Source organism: Mauremys mutica, unplaced genomic scaffold (genome assembly GCF_020497125.1).
Source record: "Mauremys mutica isolate MM-2020 ecotype Southern unplaced genomic scaffold, ASM2049712v1 000507F_np12_subseq_1:98333_obj, whole genome shotgun sequence".
NCBI lineage: Eukaryota > Metazoa > Chordata > Testudines > Geoemydidae > Mauremys > Mauremys mutica.
Genome location: NW_025422984.1, coordinates 31,642 through 48,324, shown reverse-complemented (window position 1 = coordinate 48,324; position 16,683 = coordinate 31,642). Strand labels below are relative to the sequence as shown.

At 48.2% G+C, this 16,683-nt stretch overlaps 2 non-coding genes across 2 annotated transcripts; both read left to right on the top strand.

Moving 5' to 3' along the window:
• Nucleotides 1–10,311: 10,311 nt before the first annotated feature.
• TRNAK-CUU lies at nucleotides 10,312–10,384 on the top strand. Its single transcript has one exon. It is a non-coding gene; the product is annotated as a tRNA-Lys (tRNA).
• A 651-nt stretch (nucleotides 10,385–11,035) lies between these two features.
• On the top strand, nucleotides 11,036–11,107 carry TRNAE-UUC. The gene has a single exon. It is a non-coding gene; the product is annotated as a tRNA-Glu (tRNA).
• The last annotated feature ends 5,576 nt before the right edge of the window (nucleotides 11,108–16,683 follow it).

Sequence of the window (16,683 nt, the reverse complement as noted above, 5' to 3'; positions counted from 1 at the left end):
TTTCCCTGTCTTGTTCCAGAGCCCTCACAGCCCAATTTTTTGCCCTAATTCTCAGTCTTCTACTGCACTCTGAACCTCTCATTCTAACCCCACCCCAAAGTCTGCACCCCCTAGCCAGTGCGCTCATCCCTCTGCACTCCAACTCTCTGTCCTATGTAGCCTGATTTAGGGTGTACTAATAATATTAATTTGGAAAATATGATGAAAATTTAATTTATTATTTTACATTTTATTTAATTTAATTGAGTTACAAAGTTACTGTTGCATTACTGCTATTCAAAAGATACATATGGCATTATAGGCAACAAGGTTTTGGTTAATGTACTCACACCCTTCCTTGATAACCTGGTGGTAAGAGACACAAGACCAGCTTTGCAGTTCAGGTTTCTCAATTCTTGAGTGAAAGATGCAGTGTTTAGAAAAAGCTAATGTTACTTAGGGTTCACTTGACTATGTTAAACTTAAAATCAAAACCTAATAAACAAAGAATAAAAACTTAGGGAAACCAAGCTTAGCCTAGTTCCCTTGAAACTTAAAGTTTAAGAACTTAACTTATCTTATAGTAGATAGAGAGAGAGTGGAGGAAGTAAGTCAGAATGATAGAGCGACGTGCTCTAGCAAGGTGGGTTATCTCTTTTATAGGGCACAAGCGCTGGAAATCCTTCCTCCTATGCCCAAATTTCATTCCTCACCCACAAAACATTAGGGTATGCTTACTTCATAGGCTAGTATGTTTGTGTGTTGATGACATGTACATATGCACATAAGTTCCCTTGTGGTGTACCTAAGTCAAGTCTGTGGGTACACTGAAAACCCCCCTATGCCATTCTCCATTGTCGAATCGTCTAGGTAAAGGTCTTAGACAGGCGTGGGTACTTCTCTATTTAAGTAACAAGATAAAGGTCAATTTTCCTTTCTGAGTAAAAGGTCACAATATAGATATGCTCACTTTGCCTTAGCTTAACATACAGGATATGGCCTGTAGGTCCTCGTAAGTCATGTGCCCCAGCCCCCTAATCATTTTCATTGCCCACTGCTGGACTCTCTCCAGTTTGTCCACATCCCTTCTCATGTGGGTCCCAACCCCAAAATTACTCACATTTCACCCCAATGGCCCCAAAATGCCGGCTTTTAATATGTAAATAGGGTGCTGCCATGGTCAAGTCACTCCCGAGCTCTCCAGTAGAGCCTGCTGGCGGAGAACAAGGTGAAAATTAGCCAGGACGTCGCTCAATCAATTCCCTGTGCTCCCCGCAGGGGGTATCGGAAAGCTCCAAGATCGCTCACTTCCCTTTCTCTCATCAGCTTCAGGCCCCAGGGTTACAAATGCACAAACCAGTTGGGAGTCTCCCCTGGGCTCAGGGTGGGGGCTGCTCTGAGGGGATGGACTTGCACACTTGGGCTATTAGTGCAAAGATACAATTTCAATTGCTCTTAGAGAAATTTGAGGGCAATTTATATTTGGTAAAAATCTTATTTAGTGAAAGGAAAGCTGCAGTGACAGCCTGGTTACTGGGGTGCAAAACACTTTTCTCCTGGGAGAAACAAGAAGTTAGAATTAGAAATTTACATTGTTTGTTCCAGTGTTGGCACAGGTTTAATTTTGCTTCTGTGTAGGTTTGTTTCAGGCTGTGACCGTTTTGGTTTATTGGGTTGTTTTGTTTTTTAAATTTGGAATGGAGCTTTTAACTGACATTTGCTGGAGTCGAATGGCTGACCTGCAACACCAGTTTTGACATAGTTCTGCATATTTTATACCGATTTGGCCAGTATTCAAGGATGTGATTCCTTTATAGGAGGTTTTAGTGGTCAGGCTTATTTATTTTATGTTATTTTATCATCCTGCTGTAGCACACCTTTTTGATAAAACGTGGAAATTATTAATTTATGGCATTTGTTAGCTTTTATTTTTAAAAACAAAGTTTTTCTTAGGCCTGGTCTACACTAGGAGTTTATGTCGAATTTAGCAGCGTTAATTCGATTTAACTGTGCACCTGTCCACACCAGGAAGCTAATTAGTTCGACCTAGAGGGCTCTTTAGTTTGAATTCGGTACTCCACCCTGACGAAGGGAGTAGCGCTAAATTCGACATGGCTATGTCGAGTTAGCCTATGTGTGGACGGAAATCGACCTTAGTAGCTCCGGGAGCTACCCACAGTGCACCACTGTGTTGACGCTCTGGACAGCAGTCCGAGCTCAGATGTTCTGATCAGCCATACAGGAAAAGTCCTGGGAAAATTTGAATTCCTTTTCCTGTCTGGCCATTTTGAATCTCAGTTCCTGGTTGGACATCGGGGCGAGCTCAGCAGCACCGACAGTGATGCAGAGCTCTCCAGCAGAGGGGTCCATGCAATCTCAAAGTAGAAAGAGGGTCCCAGCATAGACTGACCGGGAAGTCTTGGATCTGATCGCTGTGTGGGGCGATGAGTCTGTGCTTTCGGAGCTGCGCTCCAAAAAATGGAATGCAAAGACCTACGAGAAGGTCTCCAAAGCCATGGCACTCAGAGGATACAGCCGGGATGCAACGCAGTACCGCGTGAAAATCAAGGACCTGAGACAAGGCTACCAAAAAATCAAAGCGGCAAACGGACGCTCCGGAGCCCAGCCCCAGACATGCCGCTTCTACGAGGCACTGCATGCCATTCTCGGTGGGTCTGCCACCACTGCCCCACCAGTGACCGTGGACTCTGAGGATGGGATAGTGTCGAGGGGCAGTTTCTTGGCGATGTTCGCGGATAGGGAAGATGAGGAAGGGTTTGTGGAGGACGAGGCAGGCGACAGCGCTTACAATACTGATTTCCCCGACAGCCAGGATCTCTTCATCACCCTCACAGAGATCCCCTACCAACCCTCCCTGGCCATTAACCCGGTCTCTGAATCAGGGGAAAGATCAGTTGGTAAGTGCTATAAACATATAAACATTTATTTTTTTTAAATCAGGAATAAAAACTATACGAAAAGAAGGTCAATGCATATAGGGATCGAATAGAAATCCTCCTGAGACACTTCCACGAAGCTCTCGTACAGGTACTCAAACAGCCTATGGAGAAGGTTCCTGGGGAGATGTGCCTTACTAGGGGCTCCGTGGAAGCACACTCTTCCGCGCCAGGCCATCCTGAGGTATAGTGGGAGCATTGCCTCCACCAGCATGGCAGCATAGGGCCCTGGTCTGTGCAGGGATTCATGCAGCATGCGCTCTCTGTCTGTCCTAGTGACCCGCCTCAGGGTGATCTCGCTCGGCGACTGCTGCATCTAATTAGAGGAATTAATGTAATGTTACTATTGTGAATGCTTGACTTTTCCTTTGCATAACAATGACCCGTCGTTTAACAGCCATGTGTTGGAGGCTGCAGAGGGAAAGCATTCAGGGATCTTTCCCGGGGACAGCCGTGAGGGGCTGGAACAGGGTCAGACTTTATGCTTTCCAGATTGCCTGCAGCAGGAGGCCACTGCTATCCATTAACTTTTAAGCAGCCTAAAGTTTATGGCTTACCAGGCCTGGCTGCTACACGGATTCAGCTGTCCTGCCCCGCTTGTCCGATCTCCAGTGCAAGACCCCAGGCAATGAAAGCGAATGCCGAAAATTCGAACTTGTCCTGAGAGCACATGAGATAGGTGCCCTGTATGGTCTTGTTCACAGAAACTGAGTAGACTGTGTTCAGTGTTCGCAAACATGTATCTTTGCAAGGAAATCACTTCCTTTTTCCCATCACACAGCTGCGGCTGTTTCCCGAACTGCCCCGGCATCTCCCTCACAGAGGCTGGCGCAGATTAGGCGGCGAAAGAAAAAGACTCGGGACGAGATGTTCGCTGAACTGATGGCCTGCTCCAGAGCTGAGGCGGCCCAGCAGAGCCAGTGGAGGGAGACCCTCTCTCAGCAGCAGCGCTCACACAGCGAACGGGAGGACAGGTGGCGGCAGGAAGACCAGCAGGCGACTCAAACGCTGCTTGGACTAATGAGGGAGCAAACGGACATGCTCCGGCGCCTTGTGGATCTTCTGCAGGACCACAGGCAGGAGCAGAGAGCCCCCCTGAACTGTATCTGCAACCGCCCTCCCCCGCCACAAAGTCCTGTCCCCCCCTCACCCAAAATCACAAGAAGGAGAGGCGCTAGGGGCCGTGAAAACTGTCGCTCCACCCCAGCAGAGCGCTCATGTACCAAACAGCTCTCATTCCCTAAAGTATGAGAATTGCTTCCCTTCCTGGCTCACCCGATCCCAAATCCCAGTTTCATCCCCCAACTGTGTAGTTGAGTATTAAAAATAGTTTGCTGTTCATTACTGTTTCCGTCATGTTTCTTTGCAGAAGACTTTGTGTGATGGGGAGATAGGGGTTTGTTAATTGCATAGGACAGCCACCATTACCAGGGTACAGACATGGGGGCAGGATCAACAGCAGGTCACACACAGAGTGCAGTCACTAGGCACCCGGGTCACTGTGGGAGGTGTCTGCTGCCCCATATCAGTCTGGGAGGTGTATGCTGCCCCAGGGTCCGAACGCCTGGCATCCACAAATGGCAAGGCAGGCTGCCCTTACCATGCCCTTCCACCCTAGCCATGAATCTCTCCGATGCCCTGAGCCCCAGCCAGAGCCATCATCCCCCCACACCTACTCACCCTTCCCACACACCCCTCACCCCTTCCTGTAAACCCACCCCTTCCTGCACACCCTCTTGTAACCGTCCTCCCCCCAGAGACCGCTGTAGGAGCAGGAGCCTGTCAGTCCTCGAGTGTAGAAGCGGTCTGTATATCACTGCACACCGTACCCACCACAGTCTGCATCCCTGTTAGAACCCTTGAACGCGAATTCGTTAGTAAAGAAAACTTTGTTAATTAAAAATGTTCCAATAACTTTATTTTTAAACGTCTGTTGGAAGGGGGGAAACCTGGTGAACGGGGTATGTAACCGCTGAAAAAAGTGAATAGTAACTGAAACGGGCAGGTTCAGCTTCTCTGTAAAGAGACTGGACAGTCATAGGTTACCCTGCTCTCTGAGGAACCTAGCTTTCAAAGCTTCCCGGATGCACAGCGCTTCCCACTGGGCTCTTCTAATCGCACGGGTGTCTGGCTGAGCGTAATCAGCAGCCAGGCGATTTGCCTCAACCTCCCATCCCGCCATAAAGGTCTCCCCCTTGCTCTCACAGAGATTGTGGAGCACACAGCAAGCTGCAATAACAATGGGGATATTGGTTTCGCTGAGATCTGAGTGAGTCAGTAAGCTCCTCCATCTCCCCTTGAGACGTCCGAAAGCACACTCCACCACCATTCTGCACTTGCTCAGCCGGTAGTTGAAGAGCTCCTTGTCACTGTCCAGGGCGCCTGTATAGGGCTTCATGAGCCAGGGCATTAGCAGGTAGGCTGGGTCCCCGAGGATCACTGTAGGCATCTCCACATCCCCAACACTTACTTTGTGGTCCGGGAAGAAACTACCTTCCTGCAGGAGTCTAAACAGACCAGAGTTCCTGAAAACACGCGCGTCATGAACCTTGCCCGGCCACCCGACGTAGATGTTGGTAAAACGTCCCCTATGGTCCACCAGTGCTTGCAGCACCATTGAAAAGTAGCCCTTTCGGTTAATATACTGGCTGGCCTGGTGGGCCGGTCCCAGGATAGGGATGTGAGTGCCATCTATAGCCCCACCACAGTTTGGGAATCCCATCGCGGCAAAGCCATGTATGATGACCTGGACGTTTCCCAGGGTCACTACCTTTGAGAGCAGTAGGTCAACAATTGCGTGGGCTACTTGCATCACAGCAACCCCCACGGTAGATTTGCCCACGCCAAAGTGGTTCGCTACTGACCGGTAGCTGTCTGGCGTTGCAAGTTTCCAGAGGGCTATGGCCACTCGCTTCTGTACACTCAGGGCTGCTCGCATCCGGGTGTCCTGGCGCTTCAGGGAAGGGGACAGCAAGTCACACAGTTAAAGGAAAGTGCCCTTACACATCCTGAAGTTTCGCAGCCACTGTGATTCATCCCAGACCTGCAGCACTATGTGGTCCCACCAGTCCGTGCTTGTTTCCCAGGCCCAGAATCGCCGTCCCATAGCATGAATGTGACCCATTGCCACCATGATCTCCACGGCGCGGGGTCCCGTGCTTTCTGAGAGGTCTGTGCCACTCTGACACTTCATGTCCTCACCGCGCTGCCGGAGCCTCCTCGCCCGATTTCTCAGCAGCTGACTGTGGAAGAGGTGGACGATTAGGTGCGAGGAGTTGACAACGGCCATAAGCGCAGCGATGGTCGCAGCGGGCTCCATGCTCGCAGTTCTGTGGCGTCCGCGCTGTCACTGACCAGAAAAGTGCGGTAACAGATTTCCCGCCGGCGCTTTCAGGGAGAGAGGGCGGGAGTGGCGGTTGAATGACGACAGTTACCCAAAACCACCCTCGACACATTTTTCCCCCAGCAGGCATTGGGGGCTCTACCCAGCATTCCAATGGGAAGCGGGGACTGTGGGAACTGTGGGATAGCTGCCCAGAATGCATGGCTTCCAATGTCGATGCTTGACCCGTTAGTGTGGACTCACAAAGTCGAATTAGTGTCCTTAGTGTGGATACACAAATTCGAATTCATAAGGTCGAATCCACAAATTCGACCTAAGTTAAATCGAACTACTCTTGTAGTGTAGACATACCCTTAGAGACTACCAAATTTTGAGCATAAGATTTCGTGTGCTAAAACCCACTTCATCAGATGCATGCAGTGGAAAATGCAGCAGGAAGATATATATATCTATATCTATCTAGATAGATATAGATAGATATAGAGATATATATATACTCAGAGAACATGAAAAAATGGGTGTTGCCATACACGCAATAACAAGAGTGAGCACTTAAGGTGAGCTATTATGAGCAGGAGAAAAAAACCTTTTGTAGTGATTATCGGGATGGCCCATTTCCAACAGTTGACAGGAAGGTGTGAGTAACAGTAGTGGGACAAATAAACATGGGGAAATAATTTTACTTTGTGTAATGACCCATCCACTCCCAGTCTTTATTCAAGCCTAATTTAATGGTGTCCAGTTGGCAAATTAATTCCAATTCAGCAGTCTCTCGTGGGAGTCTGTTTTTGAAGGTTATTTGTTGTAATATTGCGACTTTTAGGTCTGTAAATGAGTGACCAGAGAAACTGAAGTGTTCTCCAACTGGTTTTTGAATGTTATAATTCTTGACATGTGATTTATGTCCATTTATTCTTTTACGTAGAGACTGTCTGGTTTGGCCAATGTACATGGCAGAGGGGCATTGCTGGCAAATAATAGCATATATCACATTGGTAGATGTGCAGGTGAATGAGCCTCTGATAGTGTGACTGATGTGATTAGGTCCTATGATGGTGTCCCCTGAATAGATATGTGGATAGAGTTGGCAATGGGCTCTGTTGCAAGGATAGGTTCCTGGGTTAGTGTTTTTGTTGTGTGGTTGCTGGTAAGTATTTGCTTCAGGTTGTGGGGCTGTCTGTAAGCAAGGACTGGCCTGTCTCCCAAGATCTGTGAGAGTGAGGGATAGGTTGTAGATCCTTGATGATGCACTGGAGAGGTTTCAGTTGGGGGCTGAAGGTGACGGCTAGTGGGGTTCTGTTACTTTCTTTGTTGGGCCTGTCCTGTAGTAGGTGACTTCTGGGTACTCTTCTGGCTCTGTCAATCTGTTTTTTCACTTCAGCAGGTGGGTATTGTAGTTGTAAGAACACTTGATACAGATCTTGTAGGTGTTTGTCTCTGTCTGAGGGATTGGAGCAAATGCGGTTGTATCTTAGAGCTTGGCTGTAGACAATGGATTGTGTGGTGTGCTCTGGTGAAAGCTGGAGGCATGTAGGTAAGTATAATGGTCAGTAGGTTTACAGTATAGGGTGGTGTTTATGTGACCATCGCTTATTAGCACTGTAGTGTCCAGGAAGTGGATTTCTTGTGTGGACTGGTCCAGGCTGAGGTTGATGGTGGGATGGAAATTGTTGAAATCATGGTGGAATTCCTCAAGGGTTTTCCATGGGTCCAGATGATGAAGATGTCATCAGTGTAGCGCAAGTAGAGTAGGGGCGTTAGGGGATGAGAGCTGAGGAAGCGTTGTTCTAAGTCAGCCATAAAAATGTTGGCATACTGTGGTGCCATGAGGGTACCCATAGCACTGCCACTGACTTGAAGATATACATTGTCCCCAAATCTGAAATAGTTATGGGTGAGGACAAAGTCACAAAGTTCAGGCACCAGGTTTGCCGTGACATTATCGGGGATACTGTTCCTGACGGCTTGTAATCCATCTTTGTGTGGAATGTTGGTGTAGACGGCTTTTTGGCCTGCTGCTTCTCTGTCTGGGAGGTTTTTGTCAGCCCTGGCACACAAAAAGGGCATCATTGCGAGCGCCCACGAAGGGGAGATGAATTTTTGCCTGCTTTGCTCAGCTTGACTTGCTTCCTCACCCCATTCCTGCCGTAGATCCTGGGTTGCCTGGTGGCTGAAGATGGTCCATTGTCTCAAGCGGTGCCAGAGCCTGACACAGTGCCACTGGGCAGCCTTTGCTCTGCACATGCTGCCGTGCACATTTGCAAATACTTTACAGCTCCTGTCAGTAAGTTCTGGGGACAGTTGCTCACCTTCAGAGGAAGCTCCCTAAAATTGGCCTGTCTCACCCAGTGGTACATTGACCTCTGTTCAGACTGAGCCAAAGGGGGGGGGGGACTCGCTGCTGTGGCCGCCGCTGCTGTGAGGGCGGCCACTGTTGCGGATGAAGCCATTCTGCAAGCACCTTCCACCTAGCCATCCACTGAAAATCGTGTAGGGTGTAAGGTGGGGGTAGAAGAAAACTAGAGGGGGGGCTCCCCTTTCCCCCACCATCGGCCATCCCATACCCGGTGCTGCAGCCAGTGGGGTAAAAAGAAAATACAGCCATATCGGAAGAGTCAGTTGCGGTCTTTGCATTTGCCCCACCATTCCCCTCGGGCCTGACCTGCCCTCCAGCTCAGCCACCCACTGAAAATTGAAACACAAAACAGTAGAGCCGTACAAGGCTTCAAAGCCCACCAGGCCCAACCCCCCTTCTAATACGGCAGAAAAGCCACACTTCTCCTGACTAGGTGGGGACGTCCTATTGCCCCACAAGATGTGGAAGGCCACCGTGTTTGGTCTCAGCAGCACTCGTGGAGCAGGGGGAAATACATGGCTGAGGAAATTCCCCACAGATGGGTCTTGAGCATCACAACCTTGTAGATAATGACGAGGTCCACTTACGCCACTGGCTGAGCCATTCCTCACAGGACAGAAACCATTTCTCCCAGTTCACATTCCCCACCTTGTCCCCAACCGAACGCTAGAAGGCGGAGCCATCAACCTGCTCACTCTTGCAGCCCTCCTCTTCCGCCCTGACTGATAGGGGGGAGCATTGAGCCTTCCTCCCTCAGGCCCTTCAGCATCCCTGGGGAACACCAACAGCACCCAAGTGACTTTGGGCCAGTAGGTCAACCAATAGGGCTGCCTCCTAGGCCAGGCTGCAGCCCAGCTTCAGGACTCAGAGAAAAGTTGGTCCATTGTCCATTCCCTCAGGGGTTAAGAGCTGGAACCCCTGTGCTCAGGGTCACAACCTTGGCCCAACCGAAGGCACTGAAACAAACTCAAATGATGCTTCAGCTTCCTCCCTCAGCATCACAAGACCAACACAAAGAAAACTCCCGAGGAACGGGGCTCTGAGCATTGCCAGGTTGTGAGTTCCGTGCCCTCAGGAAGCAGCCAAAATGCTCGAACCCCCACCTGCTTCTCTTGGACCGCTGGCAACATGGTGTTTGCACAGGAGCTGCAAGCCCGTCTTTCCTGTCTTTGTCTACCCCGGCCCCTTCCCCGCAAATGCTTTCATCGGACGCTGGAGGGACCTAAGGACCTGCAGGTTCCCGCACCCACTTCCTAAAGCAAACAGTCCTTCCCTTCTCTGACATTCCTGGAGCCGCACATCCTTGGAGGAGTTTTACCCCAGGGGGTTCTGATTCCCTGTGAAAAGATGTGTCTGGCAGCCGGCGGGGAACTGTCTTCTCTGCCCCCTCTTTGGGCGCTGAGAAGCTTTTTCTGAGAAACAGCACCTCCTCCTGGTGGGAGAATCCTAAATTCCACCCTCCCAGCCAGGTTTCTCTGAGCAGCTGCTAGATGAACCCCACTTCTCTGGTCTAGACACCAGCATCTAACTAGCCTTGGAACGGGCCCTGTTTGCTAGCTGGAGAGCGAAGGAACCAGGAAAGAAGGCAAATGTCAGGAAACGAATCTCAGCACGCAAACAAACTTCCTTCGCTCTTCTTTTGCACTGTCTGTGCCTTTGCAAGCCCTTGAGGCCTAGCCTGACTAGCTCAGGCGGTAGAACATGAGACTCTTAATCTCAGGGTCGTGGGTTCGAGCCCCACGTTGGGCGTTTGATCTTGCACTCTTCAACATCACTCTCTCCCTTAGAGTCTCAGAGCATAACAGAATCCACTCTTTGTCCTCTCAACCAGCTGAGGCGGTCTCGGACCTTTAGTACATCATGAAGACAAGACACATTGACAATTCCATGGTCCTAAGAGAGTTGAGTCTCTTCTAGCCCAGGCAAGAGAGGGAAAAAATAACCTTTCACAAGCTGATTGCCCCCCACCCCCTGAGCAGCCATCTAGAGCTTCTCTACTTATTTCTATATCTTTGCCAGCGCTCAGTAGTTGAGATAACTGCTTCTTTCTCAAATCCTCCACCAGCCCTCTTCATTGGGATGGAGATTGCTTAAGGCTGATGATTCCAACCACATCTTATTCATCCCTCGTACATTTCTGTAAGCCCATGGAGAGTAAAACAAGATAGCAATAAAACTGTTTAAAAAAAAAAAAAGACGTGGCCTCAATGTATAACAATACTGGAAATTGTTTTAATATGTTTTCTGTTTCTTTTTCATATCAGTGCTAAAAATAGGTATGGAACCGTAAGGAAACGAAGAGCTCAGAGCTTGTGTTAACCCTCTTTGAAGACGAACGAATGGCCTCAGTTGGACAGAAAGTAGGCCTAGAAAGTCAAGCCCAACGCCGCAAATGCAATCTCCCTGGTGGTCTAGCGGTTAGGATTTGGTGCTTTCACCGCCATGGCCGGGGTTCGATTCCCGGTCAGGGAGTTATCCTCTTGAACAAAAGTCTACCTTGCCTTCCTCGCTTGGAGTTCAACCAGAAGAATGCAACTTCCTGGCCTCCTTCAGAATGCTTGGAAACTCTTTGGAGGCCATGGGGAAAGCAAAGCTTCCAACTACTACAATATGGCTATCTGCCCCTTAAAGCCCAGCCTCTGCACCCTTTTACAGAAATACACTTACTTGTGCAAACAATTTAGTTTTTCCTTCTTACCGAGCCTAACCTAAATTAGAACAACATTGCACTTTGACCCAAGATCTTTTTTTTTTCTTTTCACTTTTCTTGGTGAAACCAAACCAAACAATCATTTTGGGTCCACCAAAATATTTCACTAAATATAATATTCATCCAAAAACCTTTCACCCAGCGCTATATACAAGTCTTTGGAAGTAACCACCCCGGAGAAAGATCATTAAGCTTTTCCATTGCTAAGATCTAGCCGCTGAAGGCTTCTGAGCATGGGCTATGGGCCTTTCACCTCTAGGCCAGTGGTTACCCTCTTGCTCAGGTGGCTACTGATGAAAGGCAACGTGGTTTAGTGGCAGATCCATTTCAGCCTCCCTCTTCCAATGTCTACAGGAGGGTGTTTGTTTCGCATTGCATCTAAGAATCAAATCAATTCTCTTGAAACCTCAACCTGGAATCAAGGTGATTGTAGGTCAAGGAAGGAAGGTTTTGTTCATCCTGTTCTAATAAATGCTCAAAGTTGCGATGGTTCTTGGAGTTTCCAGACACATTGGCCAGAATTTTCAGAAGGTCTCACACCCACCGCTAGGGCCAGATTTTCAGAAGAACTAGGCTCCCAGTTAGGCACTAAAATCTTTAGCCAGATTGTCAAAAAGGCTCAACCTATTTTTCAAAAAGATGAGTTATTTTGGAAAAAAGCTTGTAAAGATTGTGGGTGCTGGTTACTTGTCTATGTGGCCCACACTGCTGGAGTTGGAGGTTCACCATTGTTTTCTCAGAATGCGGTGTCCGTAGTCTGCCTCAGTTCTGGTGTCCATCTTTTATTCTCCTAATAAATCAGCAGGGAGACTAAAACAACATCGGACTCACAGGGCTCCCGGAAACCTGCCAATTTGGCTCACGGTGAAGGTGTATACAAATCATCTGTGCTGTGGAAGGGCTCTGGGAGTTGAAAGAGTTGTGAATTTAACCCTCTAGGTTTCGGGCCTAATCTGAAACTGTTTCAAAACCAATTCCTTAAATAGACCATAGTTTGAAGCATCAGCAATAGGCATCTTACTGAATATATCCAGAGCTTTCCCAGCCAATTTGGCAACCAAAGTTGTCATCTTCCCTTTCCCGAATAAGCACTTTGTCTGTCCTCCGGGCAACACGCTTAAAAATCACTACCAGTGTCTCAAAGCAATCAGCTGTGCACATATCCTGCTCGACTACGCCACTGTGATGGGTTCGGTCACAGAGATCCCCTTGGGACTTGTCATGAATAGTTAGTAAAGGGTTAAAGCATAGTACCTGGTGGGCATCTGACCTGAGGACCAATCAGGGAAGAGAATTTGAAACTCCTAGGAGGGAACTTTTCCCTCTGTTTGGGGGGGTCTTTGTCTTTGGCTGTTTGGAGTTCAAGAGACCAGACGAGTTAATCAAGTCCCTACAAGTTCCACCTTTCTGAACTAATTTCTTCTAGTCAAGATAGTGAGTATTAGAAAGATACTTTGTGTCCTTATCTAATAATCCTATGTTTGCAATTCTGTGTGTTTGTTATTGATTATTCTTAATTCTGCTTGTACTGGTTGTACTAAGAAAGAGAGAGGATTCTCTCCAGAACTTAGCAAGGTTATACCCTATGAGTGCCCAGCTTGGATTCATAGAGATTCTGTATTTTCTTTTGTTCTCTTAATAAATTCTTTTCTTTTCTTTGGACTTGGTTAATTCCTTCCCTTGGGGAAATTCAGGGGAAGGGGAGGGGGAAGTGGGCTGCTTCCCTGTGTGTGTGAGATTCAAGGAGTTGAATCAGGGGGGAGGGGGAAGGTTCCTCCTCTGTGAATTGATCTGTGTTCCCAAGGGGGGAAACAGGGGTGTCCCGGCCCACGGAATTGACCGGGTGGTGGCAGCCGAAGGGAAGACCTACCCTAGGATTTTGGGGTGGGGGAAGACATGCGGGTCCTCACTTTGAAACTGCCCAGTTTCAAGTGAGGGTAGACTCTGACATGGTGGCAGTGGTGTTTCGGACCCAGAGAGAGAGGCAAGGCTTTTCTACCAACTGTTCTTAATATGTTTTCATGCTTAGTAGTCGATGTAATAGTGCATGTGTTTTATTACTCTGGTTGTTTTACAGTTCTAGCAGGAAATCGCTGCCAGTGGATCCCACTGTGACGATTTGGGGGGCGTGTCATGAATAGTTAGTAAAGGGTTAAAGCATAGTACCTGGTGGGCATCTGACCTGAGGACCAATCAGGGAAGAGAATTTGAAACTCCTAGGAGGGAACTTTTCCCTCTGTTTGGGGGGGTCTTTGTCTTTGGCCGTTTGGAGTTCAAGAGACCAGACGAGTTAATCAAGTCCCTACAAGTTCCACCTTTCTGAACTAATTTCTTCTAGTCAAGATAGTGAGTATTAGAAAGATACTTTGTGTCCTTATCTAATAATCCTATGTTTGCAATTCTGTGTGTTTGTTATTGATTATTCTTAATTCTGCTTGTACTGGTTGTACTAAGAAAGAGAGAGGATTCTCTCCAGAACTTAGCAAGGTTATACCCTATGAGTGCCCAGCTTGGATTCATAGAGATTCTGTATTTTCTTTTGTTCTCTTAATAAATTCTTTTCTTTTCTTTGGACTTGGTTAATTCCTTCCCTTGGGGAAATTCAGGGGAAGGGGAGGGGGAAGTGGGCTGCTTCCCTGTGTGTGTGAGATTCAAGGAGTTGAATCAGGGGGGAGGGGGAAGGTTCCTCCTCTGAGAATTGATCTGTGTTCCCAAGGGGGGAAACAGGGGTGTCCCGGCCCACGGAATTGACCGGGTGGTGGCAGCCGAAGGGAAGACCTACCCTAGGATTTTGGGGTGGGGGAAGACATGCGGGTCCTCACTTTGAAACCGCCCAGTTTCAAGTGAGGGTAGACTCTGACAGGACTGAAATTACTTCCGAGCCCGTTTTCCCTGCCAGCTTGGGACTCCAGAACCCTGCCTTGTTGAGCCAGACACCCTAGCCTGCTGCAACACAGACCCAGGCTCTGGGCCACACCCCCAAAGCTGCAGACTTTAACTCAAAACAGCTCAGCACCTGTCTCCAGCACCCAGCTCCCAGTGGGATCCAAAACCCCAAATAAATCCCTTGTACTCTCTATAAAGCTTATACAGGGTAACTTCCTAAATTCTTCACCCTCTAGGTCACTGATAGAGAGAGATGCACAGCTGTTTGCTCCCCCAGGGATTAATCACTTCCTCTGGGTTTATTAATAAACAAAAGTCATTTTTATTAAGGTTAAAAAGTAGGAGTTAAGTGATTTCAAGTAATAACAGACAGAACAAAGGAAGTCACCAAGCAAACTAAAACAAAACACGCAAGCCTAAGCCTAATACATTAAGAAACTGATTCCAGGGAATAGCTCACCCTCAGAGGTGTTCCAATCAGCTTCTTTCACAGACTAGACTCCTGCCTAGTCTGGGCCCAATCCTTTCCCCTGCTTCGGTCTTTGTTACTTCCAACAGACATCTTAGGTTTTCTCATGACTGGCAGGGGTTTTCTCATGACTGGCAGCCCCTTTGTCCTGCTTCACCCCCTTTTATAGCTTTGGCATAAGGCGGAAATCTTTTGTCTCTCCGGGTCCTCACCCTTCCTTCTAAACGGAAAAATACCAGATTTAAGATGGATTCCACTATCGTGGTCTCTGTAAGACCCCTAGTTTCCATTCTTCCTGGGTTGGCCCACACGCACACAGGAAGGTTTGCAGGTCAATAAACCATTTACAACCAATTGTCAATGGGAGCCGTCAAGGTTTTAAACCGCCATTAGTGGCCCACGCTTTGCACAATTACAATAGGACCTCAGACTTAGACTTCATATTTCCAGCTTCAGAGACAAGAATAAGACATGCATACAAATAGGAGGCATATATTCAGTAGGTTAGAACCTTTGTTATGATACCTTACAAGAGACCTTTTGCATCAAGCATATTCCACTTACATCATACTCACACTTATAAGCATCTTTTCATAAAACGTATGGAGTGCAACGTCACCGGGTGCCCTACCTACCCTGCTTTCGCTGCTTCCTGATGGCACAGAATTGACAACAAAAGAGCCAGGCTAGGAGGCTTCTAAAACCGAGAGAGCTGTTCTATCGCGTCCACATCCTCTCAGGAGGTGTCAAACCCCCTCTCTCCGTTTCCATCCCCCAAATCCTATCAGCTCAATGAGTTTTGTCCCTGGAAGAGCCCCGAGGGAGGCAGAAGAAGCGGAGAGGATTGCGTTGGGGGTAAATAAAACAGAGACGAGTTGTTCCTCTTGGAATTTTGGTGTGTTTCCCTGGTGATCCTGACGGAGGAACGGGAAGCATAATTCCATTTTTCTCAATGCCTCGGATTGGGTTCAGCTGGTGAACTCTCTGCTCTTGTTCTCACAGGGGAATGGAGACTGGACCGGTTTCCCAATTTGGACAGAAAGTGGCTTGCCAAAGCCGAGGAGAGCCTGCTTCCTGCCTGCACCGAGTTGACAAACTGGGGAAGCCAAAGCTGAGAGAGCCCGTAGACGAAGTCAGAGTGCTATCCGCTCACATGGAGGGGGAGCACAAGCCCTCCCTGGGTTTCTCTGCCCAAATTATAATCAGTTGAGTGATTTTCCTGGACGAGCCTCTAGGTAGGCAGAAGAAGAAGTGAAGAGGGTTGCGATGGGGTAAATGAAAGCCGAGGACTCTTCCTCTTGAGATGTCTTTGTCTTGCTCTTGTGATTCTGATGGATGAACCTAAAGCGTCATTTGAGCATGTTTCAGTGCTTTTCCTCGGGCTCAGGTTGTGATGCTGAGCACAGGGGTTCCTTCACTCTCTCTGCTTGGACCCTCTGTAATGGGGAACGGACCAGCTTTCGAAACAGCCTAGTGGAGCTGAACGAAAACAGCAATAAACATCCAGGTTCACCCTAGATTAATCTTTTTTCCCCAATTTTCTTGGGGAAACAAAACAAAAACATGGTTTTCTTAAGAACTCAACACCCATTCAGGCTCCAAACTCTTTTGCAAGATTTCCAGAAGGGCTCAACACCCTGAGTGCTGAGCTAGTTTGGGAAAAAAACCCAAACAAGGCCGGTACCGATTGTGAGTGCTGGCTGCTTGACTCTGTGGCCCACCGTGCGGGAGTTTGAGGTTCTCATTAAGCTAAGTGTCTCTATTCTGCCTCTGTCCTAGTGTCCATCTAATAAGTGAGGGGGGAGATTAGAACACCTCAGAAGGCACAGGGTTGTAGGAAACCTGAAACTTTAGATGAGGGTGATGGTGTCTAAAAACCAGATGTGATGTAGGTGTTGAACGAGAGATGCTGTCTTGGCCTCCTTGAGCGGCTCATACAATATTGAAGAAAAGGAGGGTTGAGAGAGCTGCTTTTGTCCCAGC